Source organism: Trichosurus vulpecula, chromosome 4 (genome assembly GCF_011100635.1).
Source record: "Trichosurus vulpecula isolate mTriVul1 chromosome 4, mTriVul1.pri, whole genome shotgun sequence".
Taxonomy (NCBI): Eukaryota; Metazoa; Chordata; class Mammalia; order Diprotodontia; family Phalangeridae; genus Trichosurus; species Trichosurus vulpecula.
Genome location: NC_050576.1, coordinates 53715017 through 53737230, shown reverse-complemented (window position 1 = coordinate 53737230; position 22214 = coordinate 53715017). Strand labels below are relative to the sequence as shown.

At 40.4% G+C, this 22214-nt stretch overlaps 3 non-coding genes across 3 annotated transcripts; all 3 read right to left on the bottom strand.

The window, feature by feature from the left end:
* Positions 1-370: 370 nt before the first annotated feature.
* TRNAD-GUC lies at positions 371-442 on the bottom strand. Its single transcript has one exon. It is a non-coding gene; the product is annotated as a tRNA-Asp (tRNA).
* Positions 443-1007: 565 nt separating this feature from the next.
* Positions 1008-1079, bottom strand: TRNAE-CUC. The gene has a single exon. It is a non-coding gene; the product is annotated as a tRNA-Glu (tRNA).
* Positions 1080-1558: 479 nt separating this feature from the next.
* TRNAG-UCC lies at positions 1559-1630 on the bottom strand. Its single transcript has one exon. It is a non-coding gene; the product is annotated as a tRNA-Gly (tRNA).
* Positions 1631-22214: the final 20584 nt, after the last annotated feature.

Below are 22214 nucleotides of genomic sequence, written 5' to 3'. Positions count from 1 at the left end.
ACTATGCATATAGGGGTCTATTACTTGTTCTGTTTTCCGTTTGGAGGATAGGTGAATGCTTCTGAATGGAAAAGGAAATTGATTTTTTTACAAAATAAAATGCATAAATTAGTAAGTATAACCAATAATAAACATTAATAAAGTGCAGACCCCCTTTCCCAGCTCTACCCCAGCTCAAGCCCTGCAAGGACTTGGTTTGTTCTTACTAGAAAATGACATTGACCTATGGGCACCGTGGCCTATAACACTCGGTCCTAGAACACTGTGGCTTACTGACCACAGAATGGGACAATTAGATGCTTGGAAAACACCACGGAGATCCGTGAAGGGCTGAAGGCTTTTTATGGGGAAATGAAAAAGCAACTTGCGACTCCCCGTCGGGGAATCGAACCCCGGTCTCCCGCGTGACAGGCGGGGATACTCACCACTATACTAACGAGGAGCACGTTACCGACTGTTTTACTACTTTCCCCAAGTAAACTTTAAGGCTTTTTGGCATTAGTTTTACGTTTCTAATAAATATCTACTGGATTTATGTTAATGTTTTATTGGTCTGCCTTGCTCCTACATTAAAAATATTTACCTATTACTCTCACTTTTATGCGAGATCTTGCAAAGAAATGTAATACATTTGTATCGTATTGATGATACATTGTGTACAATGTAATGTTGACGTTTGACTTCATCTTAAAGTTGCATGCGGCACTTCGCACATGTCGAGCCCCACCTCTCTAGTGAAATAAAATGAACAAACCTGTTTTCCCTTCCACCCCTAAAATAAAGTACTAACCCCAAGTTACCTTCAAAGAAGTAAAACTCATAGTTCTGCGGGGAAATAGTATAGTGAGTATCCTTTTCGACCGCTAAGTATTCTAGAACGAAGACAATCAGGACGGGACGCTCCGTTGAGTAATGAGCCTTGCCCAAGGGATAATGAGAGACTAGTTAGGGAAACATTTTTTTTTTTCATAAACCCAGTCCTGTAGATTAAAAACTTTAAAAATTCTTTCCCTGACCGGGAATCGAACCCGGGCCGCGGCGGTGAGAGCGCCGAATCCTAACCACTAGACCACCAGGGAGGAGGCGAATTTCTATTCCTCCTGTTCCTCCATAATTGTTGTTAAAAAGACGTAATCTTTCGGTGTATCCAAATTACGGGAGGTTCTTTGCTTCCTGCTCCCAGAGAAGTTGTTGCCTGGAATCTTCATTGCGCCTGCGCCATACGCTACCCTACCCCTTGCCGACGCGGCTGGCCAAGTGAATATCTCTACAAGTTCCAAACCCACTTTCCCACCTCTTAGAGCTGGGAATGAGCTACGAGGGAACTTAGACCCCCTCAGAGGGAGGAGACTATGATGCTAGATGAGGGTGCAAGCAAAGACTCTACAGGTGGACCTAGAGAGAGGGAGGAGTAACGGGCATCAGTCCAGATTGGTTCGTCCTTCGATTGAAAACAAAAGGGAGGTTCCAGCGGCCTCCAGATACCCTGTGGTGGTCGCCGTTTAAAAGATAAATAAAAATTATTTTAATGATTTATTCCCCCCACCAAAAGCTGAATTGCGTTGGCCGGGAATCGAACCCGGGTCAACTGCTTGGAAGGCAGCTATGCTAACCACTATACCACCAACGCAGCTGGGCTTAAGGCCTTTCATCATTCTATATCAAACTCATCCTGAAAAACGTCACTTCCTGTTTTTAGTCCCGGTTTTTCTGAGATTTACAGATTTCAACAGTTCCCGGAAAATAAGAGATTGTGTCCTAGCTGCTCTAAGAAGCTGAGAGGCCTCCTGTCTTTGTCTCTACCCAACTTCTGAAGAATGAGACAGTTGGACCTGGTACCTGTCCAGCCACCGCAGTCTACATTTGCAAAATTTTCGTTGATTCGAATTAGTTCCTTTTAATTTGAGCTTTATGAAATATTCGCATTTTTTTTTAAATGAACGGAAGAAGGAACTGCCTTATCCTTAAAGATAATGACAGAAAGGACAAGCAGTTAAGGTGAAAGTGATGAAGATGTCGGTTTCACGTTGGTAAGTTTCAGTGTATGCCTTTATTTGGAAGTTGAATGAATAAAGCCAAATAGCAAACTGTATTTGTCTCCTAATTAGTGAGCCACTAATAATAATAAAACTATCGACTCACATCAAAGCAAGATTGAGTAGAAATACAAAATACCAACGCACATCCAAAAGCTTTAAAACATAGTCAACTAGCATTTATTAAGGGCTTACTATGCGTCAGGCACTGCTTTAAGCACTGGGTACACAGAGAAAGTCCCTTCTCTCAAGAAACTCAGTCTAATGGGAGAGAAAACATGTCAACATAAACCACACTCTTTGCTTGAGATAAGATACAAACTTTTATCTTCTCACGAAAAATCCGTGGGATATCCCATGACAATTATATGTGTGTATATGTGTACGTATATATAATTACATATGTATGAGTTATTTAGGAGATCTATTTAAGGACCAATGAAGCAATGATAACCCACCTATATAAAAGTGGGTTATCATTGCTTCATTGGTCCTTAAATAGATCCCTTAAGTAACTCATATATATACACATCTGGACAGATTAATATGGTGCTAGTTGGGCCAAGCAGGTCACTTGGCTGCTCAGTTAGCTCTCCTCTGCAGACTACCTGATCCAACCTGGAAACATATTGACTTGTCCAGTGGAGATGCTGTGCCCTACAAAAAAGAAGCCCAGCCAATCGGAGGGCTCTGCCAGCCACAGTTTTCTGGAAGAAGAGTATTTCAGCCTAGCAGCAGAGCAAAGCCAGGGAACATTAGCTTTGCCACACTCTGAGAGGAGCAATTCTTGTTTTGGGGGACTTCACCCATTAGTCAGAATGAGAGCTGGGAAGGTGAGCCCAGTGCCCATATGTATCCATTCAAAAAATCTAAAGGCTGATAGCCCCAGATTTTTGCAGATTACCTGAAGACCCCAATAGCAGTTTGACACGATAACTCTAATAGTAGTTTGGGGATATTTGGGGGTGAGGATTGGTTGTGGTAGAATGTGTTTGGGCTATAGATTTAAACTTCAGCTCCACATTGCAAACAAAATAATTTGTGTAACAGAACTTTTCAGAGGCACAGAGAGTAACTCTGACTTTCTCTCTCCTACGTAGAAAAGTTTAAAATTAGTTTAATCTAAATTAATAAAATTGTTTCTGGCAGGCAGGTGCCTAAAACACAGTGTTTTATTTCTTTTTCTTTCGTAGAAAGTTTGAAGTTAAATTCTTCATAGACTTTAATAATGAGGCTATGATAATTCACAAGGTAAGCTCTTGGCCAAAAATGCATGGCCTAAGTTCATATTTAAATTTTAAACAATATGTAGGTAGTCCTGAATGTAAGAAACATTTCTGTTAGCTGGCCTAAGAGATTCCCACTGAGAAACATGACATATAACTCTAATTTTTATGTGTTTTCATCATATATGACCTAGGCCCCATTGAGCATATGACCAGTTTCTCAGTTTGCACAGCAGATGGCGACCAGCTTGTTTTACTGTCAGTTTAGAAACCATTCAACTATGGACCTCCCCAGTCTGGTAGTTTTATGATCTTTGCCAACTTCAGAATTAAAGGATTTTGGAGAAATTCAAAACTACTCCCTTCTTCTTAACTCAATAGCTCTTAGTTGGTGAATTACATCACGATTAATGCATGTTAAATATGTGTTTAAATTACAAATGTACTCACTCCTTAGTTGGTCCATGATCTCATCTATGTGGGCAATCCCTCCACTAGTGCAAATTGAAACTCCTCACCATCTCATCCTGTGGATTCTTATTTGTACCCTCAAATAACTTTCCCCAGGTCTTTCAACATTCTGTTGACAGGTACTCAATTCGTCCATGTATTATCTCCCACTCTCCCCTTATAATTGGTTTATTATCTATTTTTTCCAGTTATGCCTATCCTAAATCTTTCTTAAGTCCATTCTTGTGTGAAAGTAATCATTGGTAATATATTATAGCTACAAACCACTATGTGTCTCATGGATGTACACTATGTTAAATGTCCCTAGCTCAGATGATAAGAATCAGGTCAGTTCAGGACAAAGCTATTAAAAATACAGGTGTAGTGAGGGGCTGGCACATACACAAACCCCATTTCTTTGCTAAAATGGGATCTCCTGGACAAATGATGGGGTGCTACTTCCAGCTGAATTGTGATGCTCTGTGATGGAAGTCCCTTGGTTACATCCTCCAGTGGGTAGACATTCTGTAGCCTTTTTCCATTGGCTGCATAGCTGGAACTTTGGACGTCTGAGTCAACTCTGGACATTTTGGATGCATGAAAATCAGAGAGAAGTAAAAGAATTCCTGCCTTCACTCATGGCATCTGGTGAGACTGTGAGGTAAAGGGGAGGGTCTCAGGGTCTCATCCCCCACTCTGAGGCCACAAGCCTCCTGACAAAACATCAACTCCTAAGCCTTTTTGTTCAATGTTTTACATGATAGCTGTGGAAAGTGGAATCCCTCAGCCTCAGCCTGTGAGCATCAAGGGCTGAGAAAGCGAGACTTCTGAGAGTCAGAGTCCGGGCTGATGCCCTGAGGAGCAAGGAGCAATCTTTGGGACTGATCGTTGAGACACCAAGGTAGAGACTTATTTGGCAGTGATGCTGCTTTTAGACATGAACTTGGTGGGCCCAGTGCTATGTAGGAACTACACTGTACTAATGATATCTAATAATAGCTAACATTTCAATTTGCAAAGTGCTTTTCCATTATTCTCTCATTTGATCATCACAACAGCCCTGGAAGATAGGTGTTATTCTTATTCTCATTTTAGAGACAAGAAAACTGAGGCAGATAGAGGTTAAGTGACTCCCCCAGTGTCACACAGCCAGCCAGTGTCTGAAGACAAATTTGAACTCAGATCTTCCTCCTTTGATTCTAAGAGTAGGCCTCCATCCATTGCACCACCTAGCTGCCTCTAGACAATAATAGAGTCACTGAAGTTTTTTGAGTGGGGTAGTGACATGGTCCGATCTTTAAAAAATTATTTTAGCAGTTTTATGAAGAATTGCTTGGTGAAAGGGGAGGCTGGGAAACCAATAAAAAAGACTGTTGCAATAGCTCCAGCAGGAAGTGTTGGGGTGGGGAGGTCTGATCAAAGGTGGGAGAGTGGAGAAAAAGAAGGAAAGAAGGTTAGAGGTATGTGGAGGAGAGAGGAAAAAACAGGACTTGGAGAGTAATTGGACGGAGATGGTGACGGAGAGGGGAGAGTCAAGCATGATGGGGCTCATACCTGGCAAACAGAAGGATGATAGTGCCCTCCACAGAAATAGGAAAGTTGAGGGAGGGGTGGTTTATCATAAATCAAATGACATAATATTTGCAAAGCACTTAGCCCAGGGCTCACTATTCTGGTTAAGATTGCATTGATCAATTACAGAACTCACTGTTGCAGGATTTTGTAGGGTTATTTATCTGCAAATAAAGCAACCCCATGAAGACTCTCCATATTGACAATACAATACACAGTGTATAACAAAGTGGATTTCTATAGTGTAAAACCAAGGACTCTTACCAATAGGCTATAGAGCAATCCATGTGATTAATCAAACCTGAAATTTACAAATTAAAAATCAAAATCCATAATCTACATATAATGTACAAATGTTTAGTATATGTCCCACATTATATATTGCGTAGCACATATTACATATACTAGATGGTGCAGTGAATAGATTGCTGGGGCTGAAGTCAGAAAGATTCATCTTCCTGAGTTCAGATCTGGCCTCTGACATTTACTAGCTGTATGACCTCAGGCAAGTCATTTAACCAACCTCTGCCTCGGTTTCCTCACCTGTAAAATGGGAGATGATAGCACTTACCTTGTAGAGTTGCTGTAATGATCGAGTAAGATTGGGGCAGCTAGGTGGCACCAGCCCTGGAGTCAGGAGGACTTGAGTTCAAAAATCTGGCCTCAGACACTTGACAGACTAGCTGTGTGACCTTGGGCAAGTCACTTAACTCCACTTGCCCTGCCTTCCACCCTCCAAAAAAATAAGATAATACTTGTGGAGCACTTCAGTACAAAGCCAGGCAAAGTTTTTATATAAACATTAGCTATTGTTCTTTTTCCACTAAACTTTCCACTAAATTAGCAGAGAAGTAATTAGAGCTCCTCCTATCTGTTCAGGACAACAGGAGTGATATCCTAAGTCTTTTGAGCCAATCAAGTGTGAAGGAAGGTTTTAATACCTTTTAAGGACAATCTAGCCTAATTTGTATGGGGCAGGGGGTTAGGTTATTGCTTTTGCCACAACAAAGACCTTCAGAATCTGCCCTTAGTTTATTTCTTTAACCAAACGTTCTGCCAATACCCTCCACTCCCTCAAAAGAATTTAGTCAGTGCTGCTGGCCACTCAAGGAAAGGTAAAGATTTCAGTAAGAACAAATAAGATTGTACTTTTGTAAGAGATTAGGTGTGCTCAGTGCTGGATGGTAATGAGACAACGATCATTCCAATGTTATAGCCTTAACAAGTTGAAGCTGGTTTTTCTAACAAGACGATGAAGTCAAAAGGAGTGGGGGAGAATCCTTTGGAAAGATGAGCAATTTCATTATTCGCCGTGTTTATTGTGTGGTTATCCTGTGTTCATATGACTGTTAGAAATACACTTGACACTGAACTTCAGGTATCAAGGGCAATTTATTATTATTGAGGAATTCAAAGGAATTAGTAAACGTTCCTGGCCAGGAGTGGACTCCACCCTTCTCTAGGAAGGGGGAGTGGAGTGTACAGGAGTGAGACCAACTTTATTCTGTTAGACTGACAAAGATTGATGCACTATCAGCTCAGTACCTCCCTTCAGAGAACGGATTGGTCCGCTCCCTTCTAGGTCACAATGTTCCCTATATGCCCCCAACATGCAACTCCTTGGAATGTTCCCCACTCCTCAACATATGTCCCATGTTCAAAAATGGCAGAAAACTCCTCCCTGTGGGTGTGTGAGGTAATATTCAATTAGCCAGTTAAGCATGCGTGGACCCAGTTTTCTCTTCAACCCTGACCCTTATCTGGCCAGTTTAGACCAGTTTTGCCTATATCCGGAAACTTCGGTTTCTGCAAAACCACAAACTCTATTTGCATTGGCTGGGGACCCTCATCCTGGTTAATTTTTACTCCTTTGTTCAAGCTGACATTTCATTAATTATTCTGTGGAACTTAATTAACTCTTCTGTGGAAACCTAACTTCCCCTAACTTTTACCCATTTCTCACATGACCAGGCCTGGATTGTTTTTTGATGCTGTAATTTTTAGCTGAATTTCAAATAACCTTTCTGAGAAAGGGGGTAAAAAAAAAATTCCCCCAATGGTCAGGTCCTCAAAGCCACATAAAAAAGAGAACTGGGCAAATTATTTATAATGTGGGGGGAGTGGGAAATTGGAATTAGTCATGGTCCCTCAGAAAGCAATCAGAGACGTGCAACCAAGGCCTATGGAATAATGTGCACATTTTGTAGCTTGCCAAGGAAAAAGACTGCCAGTAGCTTCCCTTCCATGGAATCTCTGCCTCCCAGCCAATGAACCATTGCCAGTTGTCTTGACTCATGTCTTGCCTCTGGACTCTGATGACTTTGCACGGAAATGGCTCCCTTAAATCCAATTCCCTTGCAAGTCAAGACACCACCCTCCTGATGTCATTGGTCCTCTTCAAGAATGAAGGACAAACAATAACTACAGCCTCATAGCTTGGCTTCAGGGGGAATTTGCCTAAGACATATATGTCTGTGCATAACATTAGCCGTCCAATACAAATGATTTTCATGGAATTTTGGCCTATTGGCCCATTTTCTGGTTTTAAAAGGGTTAATTTTTTTCTCTTATGAGTTTTAATTGTGAAATAAAGAATGAACCATATGAAGGGTTCATTTTATAAATCAAACCCTCATATATTTCTTTTAAGCTCGATGGTAGTGTTCATATAAAATACAAGGTCTGGATACAAAAGCAGTCAAGATATGGAGGACTTAAATTCTCTGAAGTTTTGGGTATGGGTTCCTAATTTGATGTTCTATTGTTCACCATCTCAACTAGTTAATAAATCACATTAAGATCTGTCTTGTAAAAAAGGATTATAGCAGAAACACTCAGGAACCTCTGCAAGTTACCAGCCCTTCCTAAAAGAGCTGCCATCAACTGATTCCTTCTCCAGAGTGGGACCATGGGAAGTTGTTTTCAGGGACCATAGGAGTACCTGAGACATCTGAAAGTCCACCAGAGATTAAATGGACATTGGGAATTAGCTACTAGGTACAAAGGCGCTTGACCCCTGTATTTCCTGGAGGATATGTAACTTTTTCCAAGTGCTTTCCACTCCTTATTTGGACTCTCAGAACAAGTCCATGCTGCTCTGTATTGTCTGCAAAAATGCTGCATCCCATGATAAAAATGATATTTTTGCCTGCAAGAACCATCTCAACCCTTTCCCCCCTTGTTGTTAGCCTTGTACCTCAGTAGAGGATTGCCCTATCTGGTACTTTGCATGGCCAGTAGAGGACTTCCCTCTATGTGTCTCTAGGCCTTATCATTCCCTAAAAGATATGTCTTTTTTTTGAGATATGTCTTTTAAGGATTAAAGTGGGGAAATCGTTTTTATTATTTACTCAATTTAATCGGTATTTACTCAGTTCATTGTGATTTAATGGGTTTCAGCGATTGTATTAGTGGGTTAAGTAGAATAGACTTAAATTTGATTTAGATATGGTTTGTTAATGTTGTAAGAATAAGTTATGATTAACTTACTATTGCTTATATTTGATTTATAGGATAGATTTATATTTTATTAGTTAGGTCTGTTATAAAGATTCATATTAACTTGTATTAGGAATTTGCTGTGTTAGCACTACTCCCTCCCCACTCCTAAGAGGACTGTGCTTTAAAAAAACCACAACTTCCTTGTTCTTCCTTGCTCTCTAGGTGTGAATATTCTGAACAGCCTGTAGAAAGCCCCTGAATAATGCTGATAAAGGCTGACCAAGTACTAGTGGTTGATGGGCATCTCCTTTAGCTAATCATAGGAGTTCTCCCCTGCTTCTGAAGATGTCCAATCATGACTTGTAATGAATGCATCATTAGTGACCTCCTAAGGTCTATAAACTCTCCTTAGTTATGAGCTGAGGGATCCTTGACCATGAAGAAGGTCTTGGATCCTATTGCTCAGGGACCACTGGTCTCCCTAAAAAATGATTTTACTGGAAGCTCTGCCTCAGTTTCCTTTTGTTGCAGATTGTATTTTTGTGGCTCACAAAAGTAATGTAGCAATAACAGGCACCTAGAACCATGGCTCTGATTCATTTGAAATATGATGACAACACCTATAGAGACCTACAGTTTAAGACAGAGGATATTCACTATTGATTAGAGAAATGCAAATTAAAACAACTCTGAGGTAGCACCTCACATGTATCAGAGTGGCTAATATGATTAAAAAAAAAAGGAAAATGTTAGCTGTTGGAAGGGATGTGGGAAAACTGGGACATTAATGCACTGTTGGTGGAGTTGTGTACTAATCCAACCATTCTGGAGAGCAATTCGTAACTACAGCCAAAGGGCTATAAAACTTTGATCTAGCAATACCACTGCTAGGTCTATATCCTAAAGACATCCCAAAAAAGGGGAAAAGACCTACTTGTACAAAAATATTTATAGCAGCTCTTTTTGTGGTGGCTAAAATTTGGAAATCAAAGGGATGCCCATCAATTGGGGAATAGCTAAAGAAGCTGTGGTATTGTGGTATATGATTGTGATGGAATATTATTGCACTATAAAAAAATGACAAGTAGGATGCTTTCAGAAAAACCTGGAAAGACTTATGTGAATTGGTGCATAGTGAAATTTATAGAACCAGGAGAATATTGTACACAGCAAGAACAGTATTGTTTGATAAAGAACTGTGAATGATGAAACACACTATGTGCTTCCAGAGAAAGAACTGATACTGTTGACTACAGACTGAAGCATGCTATTTTTACTTTCACTTTTTTCTTTTGAGTCTTTTTGTACAAAATAACTAATATGGAAATGTTATACACAATTGCACCATGTATAACCTAAGTATGATTGCTTACCATCTCAGGGAGGGGAAAGGGGGAGGGGAAAGAGGGAGAGAGCGAAGGATAGAATTGGGAACTCAAAACTTGAAATAAATATATTTTTTTAAAAGACTGAGGATGTTTAAGAAGAGAGTTTACAAGTTAAAGCATATATTACAATTATTAGACAAATGAAATACAGCATCAAAGGTCTTTTCTTCAATGCTGGTTGATGTGGTCAGCAGCAAAACAGGCCTCAGGGGGTTTAAATTCTGCTGGTCCATTGAAAGTTCTCTAATGTAAAAGTCCAAAAGTCCGATTTGTACTTCAGCCTCTGGCTGTGAAGGTAGGAAGTAACAGGAACAAGCCAAATCCTCAGAAGGGGATGTGTGGGATGGATTTTACGAATCCAAAAATTAACAACAGAGGCATCTCAAGGTGAAAGTAGAAAGGAAAATTTATTACGATCCTGCAGGAAAGGGCAACCCGGACATCGAGAGGACTGGGGATCCTCTCAGTGTCAGAGCGCGCTGGACACAGAAAATTGGGGTGTTTATATAGGTCCCTAACCGCAATTCCCCCTCCCAACCTCCTTCCTCTCAGCTTGCAGACGTAAGCTTTGAGGGTACAATCTAGACGCGATAAATCTACCCAGGGACAATGGCAAGGAACAAACAGTATGGTTATTTTTTTACAAGCAGGTGACAGTCATAAACTTCCCACCATTCTTGTTTCATTCTACTATCAATCTCAAGGTAGTAAATCTGTCTTAATAACAATGACAATGACGATTAAACAAACAGTTCGGTTATCGGTGACAGGCAGGAATTAGTTGTTAGTTACCTCATCTTCACATCTGTGGCTATGGCGGATATCCCCAGTATCCTTACACCTTGTCTCCCATCATTCTTATACCTAACTAATCTTGCACATCTATATTGCACCTGGCTTTTCGGCTTTTCATCCATTCTTCCCCAAACTGAGGTTCTCTTATCTTGGGGTCAATGTACAGGGGGTGAGTATCCTGTGTCTTATCCTTATCCTCAGAGAATTTTATGGTTGCTGACTTATTCACCTCAACCCTTCTTTCTTTCAGGCCTCTCGCCATTAGGTAAATACACAGGACCTGTTCTTAACCTCGGGGGCCTTATGGTCACTAGCTAGGCTTGTGGAAAGGAAAATATCTAAGTAGAGAAATGGGACTCACTATCCTACTTATTTCTATTTATCTAATTTGTTCCCTTTTATGAGAGGTCTTCACTCGTCCCATACAGGGAAATATCCTCAAAGTAAGGTTTCTAAGTCATTATTCCACTCTCTGTCTGTCTGCATGTTACATGTGTTAGGTAAGTTTAATTCTTATGGCAATTTAATCTTTTTGCAACTAAACATAACAAAAGTTTTCTTCTGTGAATAACCCTATTGGCAGCTCATGTAGTCAGTAAGGTTTGGCCATTTTGTTCAGGTTAGAATGAATGAACTTTGAGGTGGTGTATTGGCAATCAAGATGGGCTCTTAGCACTTATTCAATCAAGTGCCCTTGAAGAGTTTGGCCTTTGTTTCCTTGATTGAATTAGGAGTCCTTGATGACCTCCTTCCCCCAGAGGGAAAGCCTAATTTACATGGGTTTGAGTGATATGTTTGTGACATCAGAAGCTTTTAGACCACGTGGGTTTAAGTCGAATTTTTGTGACGCTTTTAGGTCATGTGGGTGAGTCGCATGTGTGACTTACCTTTGACTCTGAACAAGATATATAAACCCAGAGGCTGGCTTTCTCTTTTGGAGCTCTGAGCCACAGCAGGAGTGGCATGTGACTCTGGGCCAGCCATTGTTATGAGCTTTCTGGCTTTGGAGAAAACTCAGATGTTGATGCTTCTCTTTTAACTGTATATCATGACTTTGTTGGACGGAAATCTGTCTGTTGATTCATGTTCATTTGCTCTGTTTGCATTTGCTCTGAAGCTCAGGGTGCTGGCTTTTCCCCCTGAGCTGAGTGAATGATATTTGTATGTTGGATTAAAGTAAGATTGTTAACCCCTTAACATTTCTTTCCTTAGTAAAGCAGATCAAAAGAACCTGTGTTTGCAGCTTTCTGTGTGCTGGTTGTTGGTGGGTCTTACACCTGTACAGCAGCCGCTAGCAGATTGTGGCAACAGTTGGCCAGTCTGTCCTGCTGCTCCCTTGAAAAACTATCAATAGAGAGTCTCTCAGGGGGGATCTCTCACCCAGGCTGGAAGTATTAAAGCCTGGCAACTACTCGTAGGTCACATCCAATACTCTGGCAACTTTAGATGGGCTTCATTCCGAGTAAAGCTTGCCAGTAAAAGTTTAGTCAAATGAGTAAATTGAAGATAGACTTTACAGTGACCAGACTGAGGCATAGATTTGAAATGAACACGCAGATGTTCAAATTGGTTGAATGTGTGACAAATTGGACATGAAGCATAAATAGTACGTTCTGGAGCTTTTATACCTACAGTGAAGTCCTGACAGTCTACTCAAAACCTCTAGGAAATTCTTGGCACTGTAAATCTTAAATACAGTTTCAATTGTTACCAAACTATAACTGTGATAATTCCTTTTTAGGAAGAGACACAATTTTATAATTCTCATGTTCTCTGATGGACTTATCGCTACACACAAATATGTGGACTTATCACTATATGCAAATGTGCAATTTTCCAGAGATTGACTGGGAGAGGATCCAGTTCCTTGAACTGTAGTACTTGGGTCCTAAATGCTGTTTGGGGAGGAGGGGAGCTGATAAGATCTTATGACCTCATCATTAACAGTGATAGTATTGTTATTAAAATATAGCCCATTGAATATTTAACAGTTTTTATACAATTTCACTCTTCTAGCAGTCTAATTCCTAAGATATAAAACTTATGTTAGTCAAATGATAGCAACCTAGCCAATTTGAAAGTAACCATTTATTCCAATATGAGTGGCTTTTAATCTCACAGTCTACAAGTTTTGGAAAAGAATTACTGCTGGATACAGTTTATTAAAGATACAACAAAAATCTGCATGGCAAATTGCAAGCATTGGTGCTTTACAACAACCCTGGGGGTAGATGCTACTAATTACTCATGGAGATCAGGAAACAGAGGTGACAAAGAACTTGTCACGTCATCTCTGTTTCCCAGTCTAAAGGACAGTCAGTTGGACCACAGTGAGAGCTGGAGAGCTGATAGCTGGAGGACTTGTGTCTGCACAGAAGGCTCTAAGGTGTTTTGTCTCACTCTGACATAGTGTGACCTTACTAACTCAAACTGCAGTCCCTTACAGGACTAAGAGCCTTTGACTTTCCCCAGAAAGAAAGCCTAGGGAAGGTAAAGAGAACAATAGCTAACAATAACATAATGCTAGGCATGTTATAGTTATGTATTTATGCAACACCCCTGAGAGTTGGGTGTTAGGAGAGAGAAGGCCCCAAAATCAGGCAGTGAGTTTTGATTGTCACCTTTAAGTTGCTCTTAGCTACTTTAAGAGAGGCAAAGAATGATTTCACATTTTCCCAAGGCATTACTAACCTTTGTAGTTTTAACACTGAGGGGGTGGAAGACAACTCCTGATAATATCACATTCTCACCCCTAATGTTGAAGTCTAGAAACAAGGCAGGAAAAGGTTTCTTAGGGGTTTTTATTTAAAGCCTACTCATTTTTTTTACGTTTAATTTTTTATTTTATTTTTTTCTCAATTACATGTAAGGAAAAATTAACATTCTTTTTTAAAATTTTGAGTTCTATTTCCTTCCTTTCCTCTCCTCCCTCCTTGAGAAGGCAAGCAATATTATATAAATTATACTTATGCAGTCATGCAAAACATTTCCATATTAGCCATGTTGCAAAAGAACACCCATCCCCAACCCCACCCCCCAAAGAATAATAAACAACATGCTTCAATCGGCATTCAGGCTCCATCAGTTCTTTCTCTGGAGTGGAGAGCATTTTTTTTTATCATAGGTCCTTTGGAATTGTCTTGGATCATTGTATTGCTGAGAACAGTTAAATCATTCAGTTGACCATCACACTGTACTGTAAAGCCTACTAACTTTGGTGTTATACCCCGTCTCTTTCATTTTATTAAGTTTGCATAAGTTGTATGGTAGTCAATTGCAATGCTATTATTAATGAAATACACTGGGATTTTTGTTTGTTTGGGTTTCTTGCTGTTGACACAAATGCTGCTTCAAAATAAATTCTGAGAGGAGAAAAAAGCCTCCCTCCCTTTGATAATAGGATTTTCTCGAATTCTGATTCTGTAGCTAAAGCTGTAACGGCTGAGGAATTTGGTGTTGAGTAAAAGAGGCTTTAAGCTGCTCCTTCATTTAATCTGGCTTTTAAAACTTCCCAAAACTGGTTATCTTCAACACCCTCTATTCACACTGTTAGTATAAACAAACTGCACTTTCTTAAGCTTTAAATCTTAACAAGTTGCCTGTTTCTTTCAAATTCCACGTCTCTTTCTTTCTTCTACTTGCTTAACACATTCTCTGAAATGAAACTATCTACTTCCAAGTTGTTCTATATGTATAGTCAGGAAAGAGAGCCATGGGACAGCTGCCAAGGACTAGCTGGCAGGTTGGCAGGCTGGCAGCTTGCGGTACCAAAGCAAACGCACCTCCCCGCCAAAGCCTATGGAGCTGGATAAAATTTCAAGGACGTTTTAAAGTGAAAGCGAGCCCACAGCACACTCTCAGGAGTCAAAACATTTATAAAGATACCTTTAAATGGCAATTTGAAAATATTTCATTGGTAAGTTGCAGGACAGTTGCCCCTACACCCCCCAAATCGTTTTCTAAGTTGTTCAATCCAGGGGATTGATTCTAAATGGCCGAATAGCTTGGCCTTTCGTAGTCACCCAGACCCCAGAGACCTGTTTTTTCCCAAACTGTCACGTCGGTTCTATTATACTCGGAGTCGTAGGAGACAAGGTGGCGGACGAAAAAAGGAGACGGGTCTTGCCTCGACTGGAATTAGAGCGGTCCGGATCAACCTCAAAGGCGGTAGGCAAGTGAGACAAAACCTGAGGTCTGTGTCGCCTTTAACCTCGTAGGGAGGAGTCTGTTCTCTCAGGTTAAACTGCAAACAGGAAAAGAACTTCTGGATGAGAGGAAAGAGCAAAGACTGGCTTCACAGGGATGCTATGTGTTTTACAGGGATAGAGCTGTGTTAAAATGCTCTGCCGCACTCCAATGGATAGTTAGGTATATGTCTATAACCTATTTATAACGCACCCTTTAACGATCCTCCGAGGATTTTGGTATGTTGTGTTTAAACAATTTAATACTATAAATGTTTCCCAAGTAAAATTCCTCCTACCTATCTTGCTTGAAAAGGACCTGAATCTTCTTTAATTCTCTCAACACTCCAAAAGTCCCGTCAAACCCCTAATTGGAAGCTCTTGTATCTAATAAATAATTAATAAACAATTATACAAGGTGTTATCAACATTAAGTGCTACCTGTGGTTCACCAGTAAAAGAGGTGAAGACCCACATTTATCCGTGGTTCCTAGCCTTCCACTCTTCTTAGCATTATACCGCTGCCTTTTGATCCTTTCTCTTAAATCATGCTTCCTTCTGACCCTACATTGACCAAAGAGACGGCCCTTTTGATGACAAAAAGAACATCTGCAATCATCCGAGAGCTTCTGAACAGAAGTGAGGACCGGAATAGTCTGCGTTCTTGTTTCCACTCCTTTGTTTCTTTCTTCATGGACATACTGGGCGATGTTTTTTCTTAGCTCATCTATGTCATTTTTAGACCAAGTAGGGCACTTAATCTCGGGTTGGGAATGATTAACAAAGGTCGAAATATTACGGGTTCCTTTTTCCTCTTGTGAGATCTTTTGAAATCGGTTCCAATTTTGGGGGAAGCCGGTGCAGAACATCATTTCCCTGATTGAGGAATCCTTAGCTAGCAATAGCCTGGCATAATTGGCTGGCTGCTTAGGGTTCCATTGTGGGTCTTGTAAGGGCCTATTAGGAAGACCCTCTGGGCCACGTTTATTCGCAGCTCTTAGGATGGCTGTCTTTTCCTTATGAGAGAGTAAAATTTTCCATTAAGTCAACTTTACCTTTTAAAGCAGGGCTTCTGCCTATCAGTAGGAGGAGCAGATTCCAAAGAGTAGTTAATATTCTCTATTAATATTCTCTAGTTTCCTATTATCCTTCTAAGAGGCTCCTGTCTTTGGGTTCCTTGGAAAAAATAAAAAGAAAGTACTGTTAGTCACAGACAGCATGACATACTTAAGGAAAAAAATAATAATATACTAAGGGTTCCCTGGTGAGACTATTATTCCCTTAAGGGCTCACCCATGTCTTTAAGGGTCTACCAGGGGAAGTAAATTTTCTTGAAGATTTCCTATTAATCCCCCACCCCCAGACTCCCTCAAAAGACTTAGGAGTTTTAAAAGGACTTGAATATGACAAATTGAGTGAAACTTGATCCTAGGCTACAGTACTTTAGAATTTAATCAAAATTTAGCATATACACCTTTCAAAAAGGTTAATAATTTTGCTCTTAAACTGCAGAGTCTTTTAGAATTCAAGTAAAAAGATGAAGTTACTGGGTATTACAACTTTATTTCGAGCCTTACTTCCTCTTTGAGAATTTACTTTCTTTTTGAGAAATTAGTACAGTTTTCTAAAGAATCAATTTCAAGTCCTTGTCACCAATTAAGTGCCACAGGTATATTCCATTTGGGGCTTACCTTAGCTCAGAAGGCCACGAAGTCTTAAGGTGAAGTTCTCCTTGTGGCAACTCTCCATGGAGAAGTTCTTTGGTGAAAAGCCAGAGGGCTCTAGAAAGTTTACCTGAAGGGCTGCCAAATATATGGAAGTGTCCCTCACTCAGGCCCCACATTGGGTGCTAATTGTCACAATAAAAATCTTTAATAAGAGAAACTGAGGCACAGAGTTCAAGCAGAATTGACTAGAAATTGCCAATAAATGTAGCCAAGGATAAACTGTCAGGCAGTACAGTTCTTTTATAGTAAAAGCAGTTACAAATTAAACAAGGACACACCTCACTCCTGATTGGTTGGTTGGTACTGTTTCATACCAGATGAACCCACATCCTATGACCCAAGGCCTGTGGCTAGCAATGTCTGAGGGGGAGGAACTTGTGATTTATATGCTACTGTTTTTCAACAGAGTAGAAATCTTGTGGCCAGATAAGTCCTGTACAAAGGGCCTGTGTATGTGTGTGTACATATATACATATACACATACTTGTATACACAAATATACACACTTATGTAACCTGGAGTCTCTGTTACCAGAGAGCTTACAGGCAGCAAGCTTCTATTGCTTAAACTAGGCAATTGAAGTTCCAGGCTTAAGGAATTTTAAATTCACATAATGAGGGAGAATAAGTAAATTGATTAAATCTTAATAAAATAATGCAAAATAAAGTGGGATATCAATTTTTAATTCCTCACCTGAGATTTAATATACCTAATAAAGACTAGTAAGAATATCTTTGCTGTGTAGCTTATGAATCTAATTAAAGAGTTTTAAACTAAAAGGGACAGGAGAGAGAAAACTTTTTGTAAATCCACCCAGCTAGGTATTACAAGTAGTAGTTACACTGAAGGAAGAATATCAGCTGAGACATCTAGAGGTTCATAGGAGACAAACATAAAGGAGGGGAAAAGCTGCATTAAAACCCATGACTTCATCTGTTTATACATACATGCCTAAAGTTTATGAAACAAGGAAGGGGAAATAGAGGTCCTAACCCAAGGAAGCCGAGAATATAAAAATTATTCTGTATCACTGAATAATTGGTTATATTCTGTAATTGACCCTCATTTTGTATAATTGCTCAAGCCACACTTCACCACCACTGAGTTAAGCTCATGAGTGCAGCCTTGCTTCTCAGTTAGTTTAAGGTTACAAGTTAATTTGTTGTCATACCCCAAAGGTATATCCTCCCTCCTTGCCAGTCCTTGTGCAATTCTTATCTCCCTAACAAACCCTTCTAGGCACCAGGGAGTCTGCTAACTCCAGTCTAACAAGGTATGCAAGATAGTCTCGTAAAACAGCATTCCTTAATTGGGTCACTAGCCCTCAATTTCTTTAAAATAACCAATGGTATCATCTTCCCCACCTGTCCAACTCTGTGCTTCCTAAAACTGTATTGAGGCTGGGGAACCCAACTTTGGGGTCTTTGGTCATTGAGAGAGGCCATTGACCTAATTTATTGGTTGCTGCTGGCCTAACTAATAAATCAATCATGCTTGCACCATTGTCTCTCAGTTTACCTTAATTTTCACATGTAACACCTCACCTCAGAGTCAAACTGTCCTCCCATTGATGGGGGATGCAAGGTTAGCTCTACCTTTAGGGGACTTCCTGAGGGGCAAAGAGATGAGGAAAAGAAAAAACAAGAAAAAACAAACAAACTCTGGGTTGGCCCAGTGTTAGCCCTAGAATACAACTGGACCACCCAGAGAGACCCAGTGTTAGATTATACCATTTGTGGACCCACAACATGTGATTTAGCCAAATTTGCACCAGCCTGATGAAAGGGGAAAATTGGCAGCCTCAGAATAGTTGGTCTGCAGACAAACATTTTTCAATGTAATATGACTGTTGGATGATAACCCTGAGAATGAGTCTGCAGAAGCAGAGAGGAAACTTACCCATTTTCCTGCTAGTTGAAATTGAAAAAGAAAAGAGAGAAAATTGATTCTGAGAAAGAGACATCAAGGCACTTTCGGTATGGGCTAAGCTCAGGACACCCTAGTTTCATTCTTCTCCCCTGTCCCATCCCAGAAGCCCAGTAACCCAGAGGAACTGAGGGAAAATGTTGCCACCTAGGTCTTTGGTCCTTGGGTCCCAAGGCCACTTGCCAATCAGTCCATTCCTACCCCACCCCAAAAATACACACAAAGGAAGTACAGGATGGATTTTCTAGGGACCTCCAAGAAGCAGCTCATAATTTTTCTCAATTAAGGAGGTTCAATAAAAGTAGTGGTGAACTGCATAGAGCACTCAGCCTAGGGTCAAAAGACACCTGAGTTCAAATCTAGATTCAGACACTTACTAGCTGTGTGACCCTGAGCAAATCACTTAACTTCTGCCTCAATTTCCTCAACTATAAAATGGAGAATAGCACCTACCTCTCAAAGTTGTTATGAGGACCAAATGAGATATTTGTAAAGTACCTGGCACAGCTCCTTGGGCATAGTAGGTTCCATCTAAATGCTTATGTTCTCCTCCTCCCATATTTCAGATTTTGTCTACTGCTATCCTCTTCCTCCTCATCTCTCTGGCCTCCCCTGGCTAATCTCAGGAGTCAGAGCTGGACCTATAGAACAGAGAGACCTTTAGACAAGTTTACAAACCTCAGAAAAACCGAAACTCACCCAGAAATAGCAGATGTCAGGGTAATTAGTAACAGCTTAGTGTTAGCTGCCAGCTACCTCATGATGCAAAAAGTAGATTTTATTAAAAGAGATAAACAGAGAAATTACATTTTTCTTTAAGGTACCCTAGACAATACATTAATATCAATAATTAGCATGCATATACCAAATGGCATCTAAATAATTAAAGAAAAAGCTTAATGGAAGGAAGAAACAGACAGTAAAACTATAATAGTGGATGACCTCAATGAACCCTTATTAGGTTTAGGCAAATCTAAGCAAAAATAAAATGAAACAAAACGTAACAACAACAACTACAAAGAAATGAGGACCTGGATAATTTTTTTTAAGTTAGGTATTACCAAGTTCTGCATGTAGTTGAATGAGAATAGAAAGGAGCATACATATTCATAGTACTACATGGCAACTTACAAAAATTAACAATGTATTATGGTATAAAACCTTACAAAATAATGCAGAAAAGTATTAAACATTTAATTGCCATGATACAACAAAATTATATTTTAAAAAAGGTCACTAAAGAAATGATTAACATTAATTAGACTAAGTAGCCTAATCCAAAGAATTGGTGAATCAAAGAATAAATATAGGAAAAAAAGGTAATTTCAATAAAGATAATGGTAACAATGAGAGAGCATACAAAAGTTTGTGAGATGCAGCCAAAGTAGTCCTTAGAAGAAATTTTATGTTTCTAAACAGAAAAAGAATCTATCAGTTAAAAGGGGCCATCCCTCCACTCACTCCTTAAAGAGGCCTATTCACTGAATGGGCATTACCTCACTCTAGGTGAGTACATGAAAAGCCTCAGCCTAAAAGGGCCAGGGTCTTCCATTACATCCTGAGTCATCCTGATGAATATCTGGTCGCTGGATCCAGATGGCTCTGGAGGAGAAAGTGAGGCTTGTGACCTTGCACAGCCCTCCCCCACTCAAATCAAAGTGGACTGCAAGTCATGTCATCATTTCCTAGATGTCATGGTCCTTTTCAAGAATGAAGGACAAATACAACCTGTGAATAGACTGAGCTGCCTGAAAGGGGACCCAGCTAGTTGGGTGACTCAGCTCATCCTCTCCCTCCCCCTCTCCTTCTCCTCTCCAAAGGAAGGTCAATTTTGATGGCCAGAAGCTGCCCACTTAACTTGAGGTTTACTGGCTAGATTCCTTCTCTTTCTTTCTCTCTTTCTCCCTTTCTTCCCTCCTTCCTTCCTTCCTTTCTTCCTTCCTTCCTCCCTCCCTTCTTTCTTTCTTTCACAAAACCTTAAACCTAGTTCACTCTGAAGCTCATAGATTGGACCACAATAGGTCCCTGCCCAAGCTCCACTTAATGGCTGTATTTGAACCCTTCTGTGTTAGAGTGAATGTCTATGGTAACTGTTTCCCTTTGGAACAGCAACCCTAAGGGTCTTCCCCTCCCAGCTTGATTTTTTTAAACCTTTTTTTTCTCATTAAAGGGGCCATCCCTTGACTCACTTCTTAAAGAGGCCTATTCACTGAATGGGCGTTACCTCACATGAAAAGGCCTTAGCCTAAAAGGGCCAGGGTCTCCTATCCTCCATCCTAGGTCATCTCCAGTCATCCTGATGAATATCTGGTCACTGGATCCAGGTGGCTCTGGAGGAGAAAGTGAGGCTAGTGACCTTGCACAGCCCTCCCTCACTCAAATCAAAGTCAGCTGCAAGTCATGTCATCATTTCCCTGATGTCACAGTCCTCTTCAGAAATGAAGGACAAGAACAACAACCTCATGATGTTAGATAGAGCCCAGCTGGGGTTATTAGGAAGAGATTCTAAAACACGTAGGACACCATTCTCTCCCTTCCTTGTCTCCATATTCACAAAGATTCTTTTTCTGCAAATCTTTTTCATATGCCTAGATGTCAGTGGGCTGAAGCCTCTAGGGCCCAGAAGGATGTGGAGAAGTGGGTATCGATATTATGAAACAGCCTGCATGACAGAATCTCTGCCTGTCGGGACCCAGAACTGGGTCTGTTTCCTGGGAGTTTCTCAGGTGCTAAAGACTCTACATGCTTTGAAGCCATGTTTTCCCCGATTATTTTCACCATGATCTTGTATGGGACAGAATTTTTAAATAATAGGAGAGACATCTTTAAGAGAAACAAAGTAAATTTTATTCTACAAACCTTGCAAGATTTGGGCACACCTCCATAATGGAGGAGGCGAGGTAAAAGGGAACCTGCCTTAATTTATAGTCTTAATGAAAAAGATTCCTACCCACCTCTATCCCTTCTCACCATTGGCTAGGGGGGTGGGCTTACAGTCTAGGAGCGAAAACTACACAGAGGACCAAGATTGATCCTGTTTGTCCAGGTTTTTCCCTATCAGAACTCAACTGCCAAGGTGGCGTCTGAAAGTCTAGGAGGAGAAATGGGATGGGGGAAGGAGAGACCCTCCCCAGAGCAGAGAACAAATAGCTCACAGGAAGTTCATTATCTTCTAACACCTGAGAGAGAGGGGGGAAGGGCATGCCTTCCCAAAATTACAAAGCCAAAACCCAAAACCTCTCCATTAGACATAACCCTGTGAAGTCTTCACAATTATCCACCCCATGCAATCTCGACCAGCCAAGACATGTTTTCTTTGCTGCACCCAACTCTCCTTACACCAACAAGAGGATCATTCAAATTCTTTGGGGGGGGGGGAAGCCTTTTTTTATTCATGAATAGGAGATAGCTCTTGTGAAGACTTCACAGAGTGAGAATATAGGAATTATTTTCTTTTCTTTCATAAAGG